This window comes from Dryobates pubescens, chromosome 31, assembly GCF_014839835.1.
Source record: "Dryobates pubescens isolate bDryPub1 chromosome 31, bDryPub1.pri, whole genome shotgun sequence".
NCBI classification, from domain to species: Eukaryota; Metazoa; Chordata; class Aves; order Piciformes; family Picidae; genus Dryobates; species Dryobates pubescens.
The window spans coordinates 12,297,801-12,303,757 of record NC_071642.1 but is presented as its reverse complement, the minus strand read 5'-3'; the positions used below and the strand labels follow the sequence as shown (position 1 = coordinate 12,303,757).

General features: G+C 46.2%; 1 long non-coding RNA gene across 2 annotated transcripts; it reads right to left on the bottom strand.

Annotated features, from left to right (window-relative positions):
* Positions 1-301: 301 nt before the first annotated feature.
* LOC128898749 (uncharacterized) lies at positions 302-4,358 on the bottom strand. 2 transcript variants are annotated; one of them, XR_008462967.1, is made up of 4 exons: positions 3,923-4,358; positions 1,892-2,001; positions 753-899; positions 302-559 (listed from the first exon to the last, which is right to left on the bottom strand). It is a non-coding gene; the product is annotated as an uncharacterized LOC128898749 (long non-coding RNA). The 2 variants fall into 2 exon arrangements; XR_008462966.1 differs by lacking the exon at positions 3,923-4,358 and having other exon boundaries at positions 1,892-2,065.
* Positions 4,359-5,957: the final 1,599 nt, after the last annotated feature.

The following is a 5,957-nucleotide window of genomic DNA, read 5'->3' as shown; positions in this document are numbered from 1 at the left end:
CTTCCGTTGCAACAACCCCATGCAACACTGCAGGCTCAGGGCAGTGTTTGGAAAGTTGGTGAGCAGAAAAGAAATGGAGGTGTTGGTCAACAGCCATCTGAACATGAGCCACAGTGTGCTCACATGGCCAAGAAGGCCACAAACAGCTTATCTTGTATCAGAAATAATGTTGGCAGCAGTACTAGGGAAGTGATTGTCTCCTGTACTCAGCACTGATGAAGCCACATCTTTGAATACTGTGTTCAGATTTGGACCTCTCACTACAAGAAAGACATGGAAGTGATAGAGTATGTCCAGGGCAACAAAGCTGGTGAAGGGTCTGGATAACAAGTCTTATGAGGAGTGGCTGAAGGAACTGGAATTGTTTAATCTGTAGAAGAGGAAGCTGAGGGAATTATGGTGTGGTCTGGCTTCAGCTCTCAACTATTTCAGTGTTGAACAAGGACAGCTTGTACTCACAGAAATCACTTGGTGGGTTGTGTGCAAGGTTCCTGTAGAGCTCAGGTCTCTGAGCCTTTACAGCTGTGCTTAGCCCAAAATCAGACAGTTTCACATGACCCTGAAAAAAAAAAAAAAATCAAAGAAAAGAATTCAGAAAGATTGTGCTTGAACAAAAGAAAAGGTTTAACAGCTGCACAGCCTTCTGAGGCCATGGCAGACTCGCACAGAGCTACTGTGAGCCCCACTCTGCACGGCCTCAGCTGCAGACTGGGGGGTTTCAAGCACTGGCACTTCACCTGCACACCACTTACCCTCACACCCAGCAGAAGGCTCTCTGGTGTAATACTCCTGCGGATGACTCCTGTGGATGAACAGCACTAGTGGCCAACACAGATCCAGGCCTGTCAAACTGTGTCTCCTGATAAGGTATCTCTTCATTAGTGAGGTCATCCTGTCACCTACACAGAGGGAAGAAAACACAGCTGTGAAATCAGACCACTTGAATCATGAGACTCATTCTGTGTGACCCCAGGAGAATCCAAACCTAACCTTGTAGCTGGCCTTAGAGCTCCTCTTTGGAAAACTATCGCTACCAGGACCCACAAACCCAACATCCTCTGTCAGCAAACAGCTTAGCTCCATGATGAGGTCAAGATTTCTTTTTATCCTGAAAGCTGTAAAACATTTTCACTACCCAGGCTCCATCTGCTTTAACCAAAAGCTCTCTTTCTGCTCAGATGGGCTACCTAAAGTTTATTTTAGAAGTACTTATTACTAAAGGACAATTTAAACACTTCAATAAGTAGCATGGGATTATATCCCTAGTCCTATAATATATTTCCATCTTCTTTAGCCAACAAACTGCTTTCCACACTCTCCTCGTAAATCATGTTGTTCATAATGGGGAAGGGTCTGAAGAACAGGGCTGAGGACCAGATGAGGGAACTGGGCTGTTTAGTCTCGAGAAGAGGAGGCTGGAGACTTCATTGCTCCCTGCAGCTCCCTGAAAGGAATCACAGAATGAGTTGGGTTGGAAGGGACCTCCAAAGGTCATCTAGTCCAAACCCCCACAGTGAGTAAGGACATCCTCCATACAGAACACAATTGCATAAATAACCTGGTTCTAGACTTTTAAAAGTTGTGATTTTATATTCTTTAGTGAGTTTTTCTAGCCAGACTTGGGTAGCTGGGTAGAAGGGAGAAAGGAACACCGTAAGCATGCAGAATGCTACACTAGTCAGAAAAGACCCAAACTCTGACTTGCTCTGTTCAAATGTTACACTTAGCTGCAAGCCGGGAGAGTGGTTAAAGCTCAAAGAGGAATCGACAGCTATAGATTAGATCATTTTCAGGATGTGAAAAGAACACTGTGTCTGCAATCTTCAAAGCAGAGTGTACTGACTTAGATGATCACAAAACCCTCCCATGGATTGCTTCCTTAGATGCTTACCTGGGCTGACACATCTCTCCTCTCTCCCTTGAGCAGCACATTTTGCCAGGCTCCCAATCCTGACCTGCTGCCATATAAAGCAGGCCACAGTAGATGTGATCAAGACAAGCCTGGAAGAAGGAAAAGGGCAAACAATGAAGATAAATGGGGGGAATGAGAGGGGGCAAAGCTAAGTTAAGAAGAACCAGCACTGCTCAGCCATGATGAGAGAAGGACAGAGGACTGGTTTTGAAAGTAGGAAGGTGTTTTTGGCAGCATATGAACTGCCAGCTGCATCTGTTTCACGGGCTGGGGTGCACCAAGTCACTGCAAAAGATGCTAAAATAAATGTGCTTAGATGGAGGCTTCTGCAATAAAAGCTACAGGAATTGACAAAGGCCACTGCTTGCTCGCATTTTTCTTTAACTGAAAAGTTTCTCACTTTGTTCTAATTCCCAAAAGGTTTTCACTGCATTCCTAGGGCAATTGCAGGCTTGCTCTGGATGTATTTAATACCTATAAATTCCCATCAAAATCTTTGCAGTACAGCAAGAAAAAAAAAAAAACAACCAAACCACAAACTGCTTTATATTATTAAGTAGGAACACAAAATCCTACAGGAATTGTTTTTTATGACAAATTATTTCTTTTTGTTTGTTTTGGTGTCATACCAACTACCTAACTGAATGTCACAGTTGTGACTCAAAGCCAAGCAAGATAAAGTGTATCAAGAAAAAAAAAATAGAGAAAGAGAAAGCTAAAGAATTCTCCTTCTCTTCACTTTTTCCCTTGAGAGATCAAAAACTATAGTAAGGCAGGCCTGAAATTCATGAGCTCTGGGATTCAGATAAGCTTGGGAAATTATTTTGTTTGCACTTCATGGTTCTTGTGTTCAGTTGTAGAATGACATCCTTGCAACATGAAATACAGGCTTCTGAAACTGCAGCTTCTGTCTCACTGATACTTCCATGACCTTCTATCCAAACCCTAATTATATATACTTTAAATTATTCATAGCTTTTACCACAGATCAGTCTTAGCACCTGAGTTTCTGAGCCTAGGTGAGTCTTACTGCTGTCTCGCTCTGAGCTCAGGAAAACATGCCAAGCTGCTGGCTAACTGCAGGCATCACATCTATAGGACTGAGTCAGTCCAACTTTATATTTAAGACAGCATCTGTCTGAATGCTTGTGACCGTTTGAGGCTGTGCCTTTAAGAAAGGGACAGTGCTGGGACACTCTGGCTAGATTATTTTGTAAACAAAGATGGATCTAAACGAATTTCATTGGTAGAATGCAGCTTTAAGTTTTAGTGCAGTTGGAATTTTCCTCAGTTCCTCTGTGCTCTCCCTTTCCAGCTTGTCTGCTTCTGGGCATCTAGGCAGAACGACCCTGGATAACAGATAAGCACTAATCCTGCATTAATCCTGGAGGCCTACTAAGATTTTTCTTCCTTAATAACTGCCCTTTTCTCTCTCTAACCCTCTTTGGGAAAAAAGGGAGGTAGGGGGAGAGAAGGGGGTAGGGGGGGAACCCCACTCTGTCTGGAGGAGGGGGTCTTATTCCTGTATCTTTCTTTGCTGTATATTTCTGTATATATATTGTAAATACTGTATGTATTGTATATATATATATATATATATCCTGCATTTTCCCATTGCTTGTAAATATAGCATTCCTTTGCTTTTCCGACTGAGGTAGCCGTGGGTTTTTTTCCTTCTTAGTGGGGAAGGGAAAGCTGGGCCCTCTCTCTCAACCCACTACAATGCTGTATTCAAATAAGTGTGCCTAGGAAGATCACACAAGCAGACTCAATGTTCATCACAGCCCTGAGGGCACTTGCCAGCTAGCAACTAAGAATCACACAGCTGCTCTCCGTACACAGCAGGATGTGGGAGAATAGAATTGGAAGGGTAAAAGTGAGAAAACTCATGGGTTGGGATAATAATAGTAGTAATAGTAAAAATAGTAACAACGTCAGTAACAACAACAACAGTAAGAACAACAGTAATGCTAAGAAGGATAAGAAATGCAAATGAACACTATTGCTCACCATCAGCTGACTGATATTAACCCAGTCCTGGAGCAGCAGACCACTGGCCAACCTGCTCAGCAGTAAGTAAAATGTCCCTGCATTATCAACATTCTTTCCAGCACAAATCCAAAGCACAGCCCCACACCAGCTGCGATGAAGAAAATAAGCCCCACCCCAACCAAAGCCTTCACACAGTCTCAGGCAATAGACATAAAAGAACAAGGACACGGTTGGAGCCAGGTGCGGGCCGGTCTCTTTTCCCCAGTAGCAAGTGCTAGGAGGAGAAGAAATGGCCTCAAAAAATCCTTCCCATGTCGTCAGCCCCCCTTCAGAGGCTCCTCAGACCCCCCAGCAGCACGTGGCAGCAAGCCATAACCTGCCACGGGCACAAAGCAGCAGCAGTGAACGTGAGAGTCTGCGGTGCTTTGGCGCTGAGCCCCCAGCAAGGCCATACAAGAACACTGTGCAGACGCCACGGAGACCCCAAACCCACACTGAGACTCTCCCCAGCTCTCAACGGAACCCTGCAGAGAGGCTCCGAGAGCTCCCAAAAGGTCTTTCAGAGGTCCCCAGACATCTCTACAGGATCCCACACCCTTTCAGATGCCCACGAGATGCCCACGAGAACTTTAGATAGCCCCAGACCCTTTTAGGTGCCCCCAGACCTCCTTTGGCACCCCCAAAAGCCGTTTGGATGACCCCAGATCACCTTTATAGACACCAGAACACGGCTGGGGGTCACGCTGAATCAAGGGCTCTCGGTGACAATTCCGGTCCCAAAGTGCACAGAACAGAGCGCTGCACACCACGGCGCGTGCGCTGAATCCATGGCAACGCTCGACTTAATCTCTCTCCCTCTCCTCCCCTCTCTCCCCTAAGAATTATCAGGTGTTTAAAGCATCCGGCGCAGTTAGGCTGCAACACTGAGCGCCAACGGGGCGGCACACGCCGCTGCACAACTGCAGTACCGATCATTACACACGTGGGAGCAGCACTGAGCGCCCACGGAGCGACACACGCCGATGCACGACTGCAATGCCGACAATTACCCACGCGGTGGCAGCACTGAACAAGTCCCTGAGAGTCGGGAGCGGCTCAGCTTGGCCCTGTCCAGAATTTTTTCTATTTAAATTAAAAACCACAACACACACAAGATACGATTTTTAATTTCTATAGACGGAGACTGTATTTATATTTCAAGCCCCTATGTGACTTTTTTTTTGTTCTAAAAGCCTTTAAAAAATAGAGGAGATAGAGGGGGGGTCATTTAAAAATCTTTTTAACATATCAATTAATCCCTAGTTGAAACTGAGAGGTTTTTCTCTGTATCGCCTCACCCCAATGCTGAGAATTTTCAGCATTTTGGGGGGGTGCCCCCAGCCCTCCTTCAATCACCTGCTCCTCTGCTGCATCATCCCCCTGCCCCACGTGGCAGAATCAGCCCACCCAGAATCCCCCCCATCTCCTTTTGATTCACCCTCAGAAAGGCACAAAATAAAGGAAACTGCCCAGCCAGCAGCTTGTTCCTTTCATAGTTAGAAGTGTACACATCCCCCCTCCCCAAAAAGGGGAGCTCTGCTGGAGAAATAAAGAGGGGGATGGGAGGGGAAGGGTTCCCCACAAACAGCTGCAGCTACCCTGGCCCTTGTGCTACCAGCTGGTGGTGGGGAACGTGCCAGAGGTCAGTGCCACATCTCTCACACCCTGTTTTGGTTGGACCCCTCAGCAGTGATGCTCCCCTCAAGGCCTCCATTGCACATTGCAGGCAGGTTCCATGCTGCTGTCTTTGCACCTCAGACATACGCACCCTTTGATCCTCCTGAAGCGATGCAGCCTACTGTGGTGCTCCAGCACCCTACAGTGTACCCCAAAAGCTACTTTCTAGACTTTTATAGAGCAGAAAGACAGCTCATTTTTCTCCCACTAGGAACACGAGACCAAATGCCCTTCACCCCTCCCACAGATGCACTCTGCAGAGCCAACACTTGTTCCCAGAGAGATTTTAGAGTACAGGTGGATGGAAGATGAAACACAACACACCCAGCACTTCTTT